This window comes from Monodelphis domestica, chromosome 3 (assembly GCF_027887165.1).
Source record: "Monodelphis domestica isolate mMonDom1 chromosome 3, mMonDom1.pri, whole genome shotgun sequence".
NCBI lineage: Eukaryota > Metazoa > Chordata > Mammalia > Didelphimorphia > Didelphidae > Monodelphis > Monodelphis domestica.
The window spans coordinates 528,064,721-528,078,033 of NC_077229.1; the positions used below are offsets into that span (position 1 = coordinate 528,064,721).

The 13,313-nt window shown below is 37.1% G+C and overlaps 1 long non-coding RNA gene across 1 annotated transcript in view; it reads right to left on the reverse strand.

Annotated features, from left to right (window-relative positions):
- Positions 1-4,621: 4,621 nt before the first annotated feature.
- The window catches only part of LOC130458551 (uncharacterized), a 161,606-nt gene continuing 152,914 nt past the window's right edge, over positions 4,622-13,313 (reverse strand). Inside the window, exon 4 of the long non-coding RNA XR_008917962.1 lies at positions 4,622-7,048. This is a non-coding gene — a long non-coding RNA (uncharacterized LOC130458551). The remainder of the gene's footprint in view (positions 7,049-13,313) is intronic.

Genomic DNA, 13,313 nt, shown 5'->3' on the forward strand with positions numbered 1-13,313 from the left:
TCTCCCAGATTTGCTCTTGTCCTCTTGTCCCCCCTCTACTACAGAGCCCAAAGGGTTTCTTCCTAGGAAGATGTCTCTCCCCTTGATCTGTTCACTCACACTTAATTCACAGTTTGGGGAAAGGATAACTACTTTAATGTCAACTAACTCAATCAAGGTAATACAACAAAATAACTGGCAGGGAAAAGAATGGGACAGGAAAGTGGGAAAAAGGGGTCCCTGTCTCTAAACCCTTTCCACTCCCTCCTTGAGTTTGGGGGGACTCAGGCTTTGGCAGTCTGAGCCCCCTGAGAGAAAGTCAGGTTGACTGACCCTGGGTTTGGCCCCTTGGCCACAATTCAGACCTAGGGCACCAGGAACCAAGGTAAAGTCTGGCAGATTCAAAATGTTGTTCTCAGGTTTCTCTTCAGTGAGTCTCTTCAATTGGAACGTGTTGGAGGGAAGGATTTCCACAAGTCACAAGCAGGAAAAAGTGGGTAACCCTCAGGAGAAAGTCTTATTCAACCTTCTTTCTTCAGCTTCCCCAGTCTGAGAGACCAATGGCTCTTCCAGCCAGAATCTTCTGCTCCTCAAGCTTCCAATCTCCTGCCCCACCCCCTCCAGGAGGAGAAAACTCTCCCTTTAGTGCCAGCCTCTGTCATGCTTTAAGATCACAGTGACCCACTTCTAGACCATAGCAAAAGCCAAGGCTTTTGCTATTAGGCAGTCCTTAATACTAATCTCTTCTGATGACACTTTTTATGGTTTTCAGTATACAACACTGAACTATTATATCCATGCAAATGCCAAAGAGGTAAACCAGGAATTAATCTTTTGGACAGACATCATATCAAATTTTGGAGACAGAATTATTCTAGCCTCTCTTTCATTATTTTTTTTATCATAAATACAAATGTCTGGACCACCACTAAACAATAGTGGTCACCAACTCAGCAGAATGAGGAAATTCATATTTAGAGAAAAATTAATTATTCAGGTCACTCTAGGGTCCACACAGCTCATCTACTGGGATTTATTTCAATCTACATGGATTTTCCATTTTGTACTAATAAATGTTCAAGATGATGTTGGGAAAATGTTTTATGATGCATATAGAAAATTGTGCAGGATGCCTCAGTACAACAGGAAGAAATCAAGAGCCCAATATAAAAAAATCTATTTTCAAGTAATTTGTCAATTTATTTATGAGTACTAAAGTTGGGTTGATTTTTCTTTCCTGTACTTTCATGATCTTATTTAATCTGTGTCTCTTGTGAATTTAAAACACACTGTTCATTTGTAGACCTGTGCTACTTTAAGTTAATTCATCTCATCAGTCATTCTCAAGGGAATTGAAGCTTCAGAGATATAGGAAGGGAATGACGTAAACAACAAAATCAAAGCCTGACCATATATGCTCATGATAGGATCCTGTTGTTTGGCTAATAGAGTCACAATAGACAACTCAGAAATGTAGTTTATATTCATAGTATTTTAATGCTCTGCATAGTTTCTGTCTCTGCTCCAATCATATACATTCTCTATGTTTCCATTTCTAAGCTTTTCAGATAGAATATTTTCAGTCTTTTGCCTTTTGCAATCTGGTTTTCAATGCATTAAACTAGAATGTCCTAGTACAAGAGTCATAAATGTGCATGACCTTAGAGTAATACTATAATCCATCAAACTGCTCACAGAAACCCATGTTTCTTGCCTAAAAGGAATGTAGAAAACTGAAAGCATCATCAAACTGGGGTAGTAAGAGTTAGAATAGTTAATGTAATAGAATTTCCCTTTCTCTATTTGACCAATCCTTTAAATCCCCAACCCATTTTTAATAGGTACTAATCATTCAATGGATTATTAAACAAAAGCAAAGGAGGAAGGATTCTAGAGAAGATTCATGTTTAGATACAGATGCCTTCCAAGTCTTATGTTCTACAAAATTGAGTATTTGGGAGAAGGAAAGGAAGCTGAAGACGTAGTCTATTTTGCTACCAAAGATTTTCTTATTGACAATATGCTTTTAGCTCCATTTGGTGTATCTGATTACAAACCAGTAATAATCTCTATTCTTTATCTTCTTAGGACTCCATTGCCCTTTTGTTAGCCCAGTGAGTTCTTTTTATGTAAGGATTTATTAAGAATGGATATATTTTGGCAGGGACTATCTTCTCTTTGTATTTGTATTCCTCACAATTACCATTTTCTAGCATATTGTAAGTACTTAAGAAATGCTTGCTGATATTTAAAGGGAAATAGTCAATGGGAGCTCACAAACATTAATTTTTTTTATGAAAGAGATGGCTCTTTCATAAAGGACCTTGAACCTTAGGTAGTTTTGGCTTTAGGATCAAATTTAATATTGGGTGTCGAGGCTAGAGAGGAGAGCTGACTTAAGGTGCTATACCAATACACTTTCCAATACTTTTTTCCTTTTACTCACTCATATCATTGATGAAATAAACTTTAGGTGTCAAAATTCTGGTGAAATAGGATGTGCCTTGAGCCTAGGGTCAAGATTATATCAAGCATGGGAGAACTGGGAAGGGGAAAACAGCAATGTGGGACCGAGGTGTCAGCTTTGGTTGAGAAAGCTGGCAAGCATTAACTTGGAAAAAGAAGATAGCAGTAATTAGAATAGAGAAGCACAGCTGAGCAGAACCAGAGCTGTGAATGTGAGCAGATGGGAGACTCCAGAAGCAAGATGATGCTGGATGGACATGAGAGAAAGCCATTGAAAGAAGCCAAATCATTGTATCATTCTTCCAAAGACATGAATGCTCATGAACTTCTGTGGTGTCAATGCTTTTTATCTTACACTATTGACTAGATGCAAATAAACTTCACCCAGCAGTAGTGTAATGAGTCTGTGATAATTTCACTTTTAGAAAACTTCTCTAATTAATTGAAAGAAGTCTTGGAATCCTGTTTCCCCAACATATAATTCTCACCATTTAGCTTGATTTCCCATTTTAATATATATATATATATATATATATATATATATATTTACTTCTTTGTTTCTCTTTTAAAAATTTTTACTTTTTCCAGATTACACATCAACACAATTGTTAATATTCATTTTCTGACATTTTGCAATCCACATTCTCTCCTTCCCCCACCACCTTTTCTCTCTTCCCAAAATGGCAGGTAATATGATATAGGTTGTACATGTGTTATCATACAATATATTTTTCAATGTTCATCATGTTGTGAAAGAAGATACATAGTGTTTATGCAATAAAAATTGATGGAGGAAATAAAGGATGGTATGCCACAATCTACATTCAGATTGCCAGTTCCTTCTATGGCAGTGAGTAGCTGTTTTCATCATGAGTCCCTTGGAGTTGTCCTGGATTCTTGCATTGTTGATAATAGTTAAGTCATTCACAGTTGATCATCATATGCTACTATTGTTGCCGTGTGCGATATTCTCCCAGTTCTGTTCTTTTCACTTGGTATTACTTCATAAAAGTCCTTCCAGGTTTTTCATGATCATCTTGTTTGTCATTTCTTATAGCAAAATGGTATTCCATTAAAATCATATACCAGAACTTGTTCAACCATCTTCCAGTTGATGGAAATCCCTTCAGTTTTCAGTTCTTTGCCACCACAAAAGAGCTGCTATAAATATTTTTGTACAAGTAGAACATTTCCCCCTGTCTTTGACCTCTTTGGGTTATAGAATTAGTAGTGGTGTTGCTGGGTCAAAAAGACATGCATAGTTTTATGGACCTTTGAGCATGGTTCCACATTTGCTCTCCAGAATGGTTCTATCAGTTCACAGATCCATCAACAATGGATTAGCGTCTCAATTTTTCCACATCCCTTCTAATATTTAACATTTTCATTTTTTTATCCTATTTCCCAATCTGTTAGTTGTGGGCTAGAACCATAGAATTGTTTTCATTTGCATTTTTCTAATTTATAGTTGTGAATTTTAGTTTTATCCCACTCTTCTTATTCTTTAGAATTCTAGCAACCAGGAATGTATACACCCCACTTTAGGACTAAGTGTGGGGGAGGAAGGTCTATGACCCGAATGTGCTAGCAAATGACAAATCAGAAACAATTGACTGACCCCGTGGGCCATCCAAAGCCAAGTTTAAGCCACCATTGGTACATGTAAGACACAGGAAGTGACGAAAAGAGCTGCCTTTGTATTTCTCTTCACTTCCTCTGAGAGGGACTTGGCAGTGCAACTCAACTGTGGAGGAGCTCCAGTGTGATACCTCAGATTGCTTCCCTTAGAAGATCACATGGTGAGTTATAAGGCTGACTCCACTTTCCTTGGCTTTTCTGGAGGCAACAGCCTCTGGAAATGCCCATCTCTTGGGACTCCCTTTTCCTTGGTTTTTCTGGAAAGACCCCTTAGCTGAGACCTCTGAACTCCTGACTGGCTCAGACCAGGTTGGAGCAAATCTTCCCTTTGTCCTCTCTCTCTCTCTCTCTCTCTCTCTCTCTCTCTCTCTCTCTCTCTCTCTCTCTCTCTCTCTCTCTCTCTCTCTCTCTTCTCTCTCTCTTCTCTCTCTCTCTCTCTCTCTCTCTCTCTCTCTCTCTCTCTCTCTCTCTCTCTCTCTCTCTCTCTCTCTCTCTCTCTCAATTTTTTTCCTTCCATTGTAAATAAACCACCATAAAATTCCATTCTGACTTGACTATTTCATTGGGATTTAGAATTTAAATCCCCAGTGACCAACTAAAAAATATATATATGAATATATATATATATATATATATATATTCAGTCCAACCATAACATTTACTTCTTATATAGTGATTTAGAGCATTTTTCTCTTCTCTTCTTTTTTTTTTTTAAGGAAATAGGGGTTAAGTGACTTGCCCAGGATCACACAGCTAGGGAGTGTCTGAGGTCACATTTGAACCCAGAACCTCCTCTCTTTGGGCCTGGCTCTCAATTAACTGAGCCACCTAGCTGCCCCCAGAGCATTTTTCATGTGACTAAAGATGGTTTTAATTCCATCTAATTGTCCATTTATATCCTTTGACCATTTGTCAATTGATGAATGCTTTGCATTCTTAAAAGTTGATTCAGTTCTCTATATATCTGAGCTGTGTTTGTTCCAACTAATTATGAAGTAAAGTAACCCCCCTCCTCCAGGATACATGACAGAGTGTTACTTCCTCCTTTTCTCTTCCCTCCTCTCCTGCCCACACTTCAGAGTAGGAACAGATATTCTCTGACAACTTCTGTCAGGAATAAAGAACATACTGGTGCTGGAGCTGGAATTCCATTGATAAACTAAAGAGGCAATCCCTACTCTCAAGGTCTTTTCCCCCATTTAACCTTAAAATGAAAGGATGCCTCTGAGGTCCAGAGAGTAACTAGGAGAATGCTGTTCCCCTTACCTAGCTGTAATCTTTGTGTATATGGCTTCCTAGGCAACTTTATGCCTGACTTGAAGTCAACATCTATTCACATCTTCTTCCATTGATACAAAGCCTTGTGAAATCTTCCAAAGCAACTGGTAGCCTCCTCCCTTCCTGGGCAACTGAGGAGGGTTATATTTGCTAACAGAGCAGTCGCAATGGCAACAGTCACAGTGGCAGACCAGCTAAGAAGGAAAGAATGTTCCACAGAGAGAAAAACAAATATAACCAAAAAATAAAAAAATCCAATTGGTGTTGATTGTGCTCTACTCAGTGGAGGTGAAATGAAAACCGGCTACTGAGGATGTCCTATTGCACATGTCCCATGAAGCTTGCCTATTAGTGTCTCAAACAATTATAATCATTCTATGATGCTTTCTTGCTTAGTATTGTCTTTTCAGTGTGTAGAAATAAAGGTGTTCCATAATGAATTCCTTTTATATTCTGGGAATTTTTTTACTCCCTCAAATAGAACCCCTTAGTCTAGAACCAAAAATTGAATTATTGTCCAGAAATCTGAGAACTTAGATCCCTTATCCAGAAAACCCAAGGACAACTAATTCAGTATCAAAAAACCAGCTATAAGAGAGACCTTGCAAAAGCTACTACTTCCTGTGACCTTAGCCCAGCCTATCTTGACTAGACTCAATGCCAGAAATATAACACCATATTTAATGGTAGACCCTCATTTGACATAGGCTCTTAACTTGTTCTCTTTCTCTTTATTTTCTTAGAACTACCCATTTAGGAGTCATATCTTTCTAACTTACCTTTTATATTATCTGTTCATAATATGGATTAAAAAAACACTAAATAGTAAAGATATTGAACTTACCCTTTCTGGCTTTTCTTACACCGAGGAGTGTCATTTATACCCTCTGACTATGGCTAAAATTATACACTGGGTCTCATTAGGGAAAGTCTTTCAAGTCACTAGATGCTAGTCTTCAGGAGATTAGAAGCCATCAAGTAGACCTGCTGAGATAAAACACTGAATCTGGTATAGAGGTGCAGCATCTAGTAGTGACAATGAGATAACCAGAGAGGAGACAAATCCAGCAGAAATGTGACACCCAGTGAAGGGCAAGTCATGTCCCGAATGCCTCAGTCCTCAGCATCTTCTGATGCGCCATTACTTGCTATGTCTAAAGTTGTTCCCTGCTTGATGCTGCTCTTGGTTGTTTTTTGTTTCTTGCTAGATGTTGCCTGTCTACTTCTGCCCTCCCACTCTGAATAGTGTGTCTCTGACGTTCTGTCTGTCCCCAAGTCTCTTTATCCCTCTCTCCGACTTGGTGTCTGGGAAGGTCTCTGTCTTGCTCTCACACACTGCTCTGCTCTCTTCTGGGCTCCTGAGTGGTGCTACTTTGTGATCCTTGGTAGAATTCATTCCCTGGCATCAGCTTGGGGTTTTATCTCGTCGTCATTTTGACTCTGTATTACTGTGATGTGACTAGAAAGGCTGTCCTGTATCTGACGAGACCGAGAGCTCTGGAGTCTGTTGGAGGCTGTGCGCAACTACATTCAACAGGAGAAGCCAGGCAGAATGTCTCCGGGCAAAGATGAAATCTTCTCACTGAACCCCTTTGCCTAGGGCTGAGAACACATTTCATCGTCCCGGATAACTGCCAGATCCTGAGTGAGAGATTACCAACATCTTTGGCTAGACGTGCAATTGAATCTGAAAGAAAGAGAAAGAGGAGACAGAGTCATTTTTCTCAGCCCTCTTGTCATTATTGCTTTTATCTTTTGTGTCTCAGTAGATTCTGTTGTTCTATATTGGCATGGAAAAATCTCTTTGTCTCTAACACTACCAAAGCTTTGTTTGTGTCCATTCAAAGGAAAAAAGACATCAGTGAAAGAAAAAAACCCATGACTGCACTTTACATTCAATACCATGTTTTTCACCCAAAAGCTGCTCTACACATTTCCACTCTAGGACAGGGTTTATGATTTGCTCCCTATGTATAGTGCTATATAACTTAGGATCGCGGCCGGGTGGTACGGGCTCTGTATTGCATGTCATCATGTTTGGAACACATGCTGACTTGATATAGCGAAATCATGACTGGCCTTGAAGTCAGAGATCTACGATCCACATCCAGTGTGGCCACAAACTGATTGTGGCTTCCAGAAATCTATAGCTGCTCTCTGTGAATCAGTGTCATCATTTGTAAAGTGAGAGGGTTAGTCCTCATCAGACTGGCGCGCACACACACACACACACACACACACACACACACACACACACACACACACACGACAATGGTCAGTGCTGAAGGGGATGTGAAGGGGAGCTCCTTTTCTTCTCTTCCTCCTTCCTCTTCTTCCTCCTCCTCCTCCTCCTCTTCTTCTTCCTCCTCCTTCTTCCTTGGCTTCTTTATATCACTCAGTGTCTCAAACAAAAATCTACTAATGGTCAGTGATTTATCTTTCTTTTATAATGCAAAACTCAAGAAATCTCTCTCTTTTAGAGGTATGAACCCACAAGTTCAAACAGGATCTTTTTCTTGTTCCAAAAACAATTGATTTAGGATTTTTTTCACTTAAATACCTTAAAATTGTAATCACTTATAAATGAGTTATTAGAACGTAACTTTTAAACAGGTCCTCTTAGTACATTCATCTAAGACACCGTTATCTCTTAGGACATCAGAAGAATATGAGTACCTCCTCAAGATTTTATGAGTCAACTCCATTATAAATGGGCTATATCAGCTTTCCTTATACAAATATTCTTTTCTCTTTTTAGAAATCAAACCATATATACCAAAAGAGAAATCTCTTACATAAGTGGATATTCGTTTTTTTCTTGTGTTCAAAAACCAGTTTTCTAAGTATAATATAGGGAACTATAGCTAGAAAGTATTTTGCTAAGAAGGAATCTAGGGATTTTTGAAGGCCATAAACTCAATATAAATTAATTGTGTGATATAAGAAAGCTAATGCTATCTTAGGCTGCTTTTGAAGAGGCATAGATTGGAAGAATAATCCAGTGGTCGTCCTGCTGCCCTCTACTGTAAGTGAAAACATTTGCAGTATTCTCTTCAAGTTTTAGGTATCCTTTTATGAAGGACATTAAAAACTGGAGAAGACCAGGAGTAAAGCACCTAAGATTGTCAAGGTTTCAAGTCTATGCCAAGGAAATAAGTTAAAGAAAATCAATGTTTATCCTGAAAGAAAAGATTTAAGACGAACATTGCAATTGTCTTCAAGTGTTGGAAATACCATTCCATGGAAGAATTAGCATCATTCTATTTGTCTCCAGGGCAATACTAGGCACAATTGGTAGAGGTTACAAAAATTTCCTAATAAAATTATAATACGTTGCATGGAGATCAGGGGTAGCAATGGAATCAGCAATATAAAAGGCTAGATAGTTTCTACAGTGCTTCTGAACTCTAGAAACTACTCCAAAATAAAAATGATGAGCAAGAAATCAAGGAATTGCAAATGTCTCTATAGGCCAAAGCACAATGACAACTAAAGATATAATATGATGAATTAACAATAGAGAAACGAATCAATGATCCCCCTAACCTAATGAGTCAGTGTCATCTCACACTCACTGCTTAGGTAGCATAATTGTGCCCACACGTTTCTCCTCTGAGTTCCACTAAACCATTTTGTTCTTGCTACTATAGTCTCTGCCACTAAACCCTTCCTCTATCATCCCTTCAAAATTCTGAACGAACAAGCCACAGAACTAGACTCTGGTACAAGGGATAATTGAATAAGAGAGAAGAAGTATGCTGTGGTAAAATAGAAAGCAAAATGGTTTAATATGCAATCCAACTCAGGCAGAGCTAAGATGGCAGGGCAGAGGCAGCAACCTTTCTGAACTCTCCCCAAATTACCCTCCAAACAACTTTAATATAATGCCTCAAGTCAAACAACAACAAGAAGAGCCAACAAAAGGTTGGAGTGAAATTTTTCTAGCTGAAAATAGCTTCAGAGGTTGGCAAGAGAAGTCTATAATACTAAGAGGAGGGCCACTTCAGAGCACAAGTAGCAGCAGGAGAAGCAGAAGTAGTCTTAGAGATTGCAATGGGATCAGACAATTGAGGAGAAAGAAAGCATGGCAGAATCTTTGCTGACAATGGGGGCAAGACAGCACTATTTGGCAACTCTACTGCCTATATACTGTCTCCGAGTGGAAAGGAGCACTCGGTGTCATTTCTACGGGGTCAGGGGTCCTGGTCTCAGTTCAAAGACAGAGAGGAGGTAGCAAAGATTACTTTCTCTAAACAGGTTGATCACGAAAATGTTAACAACCTTTAAATTCCTACTATCCAATCTCTGAAACAATGTTGAGACTAATTCACAGGCAAATGGAAAACATGAAAATTGAACAGGCAGGTGTTCTTAAATAATTTTCTATAGCAGACTTCATCTTTGTGGTCACATGAATGACAGAAATGTATAAAAAATGCAAATTCTCATTGATTTTATTGCTTGTTGATAAGACATGCTAGAGAAAAATATGACCTGGAAGGCTATCATCTGAAAATGATATTATATGTCTTTAAATGTCTTTAAAGATGTAATAGCAGCATTGACTTGGTTCAAGGAGTCTTTATCACTATCAATCAAGATTTTAAATAGGAATACTTGCTTGTAAATTTCATGGGGGTTCTATATTCGAGTTCCAACAAAAGCTAGACTCCCAAAGATAGCAAGTGCTTTTGTAGATGTTAATGTGTTGATGTTGTAAATCCTTTAAATACCATAAATATTTCTTTTAAAATCTATAGGAATATGTATATGGACTGCATTTGAGCTTTCGTATTTAATTCCTGAGATGAAAAAAAAAAGTCCCCTATCAGTACAAGTTAATACCTTCGCTGCAACTTATAATCATAGTTTCCTCAAACACTTAAAATTTGAGCAAATGTTCTAGGAAACAGAGATAGGATCTAATTCCAGGTCTGGCTTTGAGATGTGTTCTCTTTTCCATAAGATTTCATGCCCCTCTAGCAGAATTCTGTAACTATGCAAAAGAGTTAAGCCTTCTTAACTTCTTAACTAATCTTAACTAAATAGCAAAAGAGCCTTTGGCTGGACAATGAACGAAAAATAATTTACTAGGATGAAAACAAGTTAGATTGCTGGTGAAAATTGCATCATACTTTTAACCATGCCAGATTTTTCACTGAAATAAAGTCTTGTTTTTGATATCAATATTTGTTCTTGTTTTGCTGCATGACTGTAAACCATGTAATTCCACAAACTCTAAAAATTAAAATTTTGAATCACCAAAGGATAAAAGAGAGCACACATTAGTTATGAAAAGGTTACATTGTATGTTTGATGTATAATTTCACCGCAGTGTTAAAAATAAAATTATCAGAAACATAGAGGTCAGGAAAAAGAAATTTGCTACCCCAAGCAAGAATGTCAGAGAGCTGATAGGATCCAAACAAGGTCAAGAGATCTTAAATAAAGGCATGGATGATTTATGATAGGATACGTACAAGATTCATACAGGTTAAGAAGACATAGATAGATTTTTTTTTTATCTTCTTCATTAGGGGGAGTGCCTTCCATTGATGAGTATCCAGATTCATCAAAGTGTCAAAGAAAATATATCTGGAATGCCATTTAAATATGAAGAAAAAGAATTAGGTCAAAATCGAAATAATTTAGTGCTATTTCTTGGTTTTCATTCTATCTGTGATTAAATGCCATGGAATAGCAAATAAAATAAGTGCTATTTCATAATGGCACCAGAAACTACTATCAAAATGAGCCTGGTTATTTTAAAAGGAAAGAAACCAATGCATGACATCTGAAAATGGAGACAAAACCTGGTGCTTCTAAATGAGTTTTTATGTTTATAATAGTGGGTATTTTTATTTCTGTCTTTTGCAATAGAATTTAAGTGTTGGAATAAAAGTTTCATTTCCTCCCCTGCCCAATTTAAACCATTCCTTCTCCAAGGGTAGTTTAACAGTATTTATGGGTCTAGCAAAATTCCAAATAACTGCAAAACTTCTTGCCATCTTTTATATGTTTTGGCCTTTGGCACTTCTGTCCCAAGTCCCTCTACCTCTTCTTAGTTAGAACTCTCATCAGGTATCTCCTTCAGGGAAAACAAGACTAAAATTCAGCAATTCTTGGAAACTTAAACATGAGGTGACCTTACAACAGAATCTAAGCAAGGTTACTATCTAAAATAAAATCATAGTTAGAGAACAAATAGTGAGGATAGCTAGAGAAATGCTGACTTGGCTCCAAAGGTTATTTTGTACCCAACCATCCATTTCAGATATAAGTGGTAAGCTATGGAAAAGGAAGAAGAATGGTATGCATCCATTGTATATTTGCTATATTGTTGCTCTTCCACTTAATCTACTTCATTAGTAAATCAAGGAAAGTACTGTATTAGCTCAAGATCTAGATAGTACCTTCCTGAGGATGTTGACTCAACTACACAATTTCTGAGCTTCTCTGAATCATCCTGTTAGACATTTCATCCAACAGTTATAAAACACAGCATGAAGTAAAAACAAACAAACAACTAGCATAAATAATGCCCAACACATAATCTTAAATATCTTTGTGAGATGATTCATGAAGATTATTGAAAACAACTCATATGTTGTTTCTTTGTCTCCAAACTATAATGCCTCTAGTAAGCAAATAGAGTTAGCTAGATGATAGGGAAATATTAATGAGTGTAGATAAATGGATGATAAGCAAATGCTATATCTCTATCGAAAGATAATTTGAAAACATTTATTAACCATCTCTATGCCCAACCACAATAAATCTACCATCATTATCTATCTCTCATTCTCGTTAGTCACTATAAATATGATCCATAGACACATAACAAGAATCATTTCAAATGGTCTTTATTGGTTTTCTATGAAGTTGTTAACTAATACTATTCTCTAATACCACTTCTTTTTCTTGTTAATAGGGATAGGGACGCCTACGTGAGGAAATTTTCTGGATCAACCAATGGAGGTCAACACCTTTTCAGCCACTTATATGCTTAGAGAAGAACCTAGAATGTGAAGGTTAAGTTAATTGCCTAGGGTCACACATCCAGCAGGTATCTGGTTCACTACTTGAAACTAGGTGTTACCAGCTCCAGGATTTATTTCTATTCTGAGTCACATTGGCTTTCTCTTTCTGACCCTACAGGGCTTTTAATCATGGATGCATTAAGAAGGAAGATATAGACTAGAATAATTGGGTTTTGTCACAATTCATTCCTTTCCTATTTAAATTAAATTTTAGATAATGTTTTACTTCATTATTTTTATGGGTCTGTGTCCTCATTGATACAAGTACTTATTCCAAAAGTGAAGATTGCAACCCATCCATAACTTCATCCAATGTTTTAGGGACCTCCTTTTAGATCTCTTATGATCACTTGTTCTGTCAAGTGAAGTGAAATAAGAAGGAAAAAAATGAGAAAAAAGCAAAGTATTGCATGATATTCCAGATAGTATATATTTCATATTTTCAAGTGTTAGAAAGAACTCTGTTAACAGGATTTCCTTGATTATTTTCTTTTCTTGCTTCTGAATCCATTAGGGAATCAACTAGTAAAAGTGAAAGACTTTGCACTGAGCTTATTAAAAGATAAAGAATTAAGGATATGGAATAGAGTATCTGTTGAATGGTCCAGCCAGTTACCACTCCACTTATACTTTTCCACGCAGCTTATAAGATATTAAAGAGCGATCCAGATGAAAATGGGATATCTCTTTTCAGGTCAATTCAATTAAAGGAATGTTTTTAAGGAACACTTAAAAAAACAAAATAAATTTCCTTCTGAGGAAGTCTTTTGTGATTCTTAAGTTATAATCCTGTATAGCAAAAAATAATTGAGAACTTTTTCAGTTATGATGAAAGCTATCCCTTTATCCATTTTAAAACAGGACTAAAAAAAGGAAAACCTTATATCTATATTTAACATGAACATGTAACTG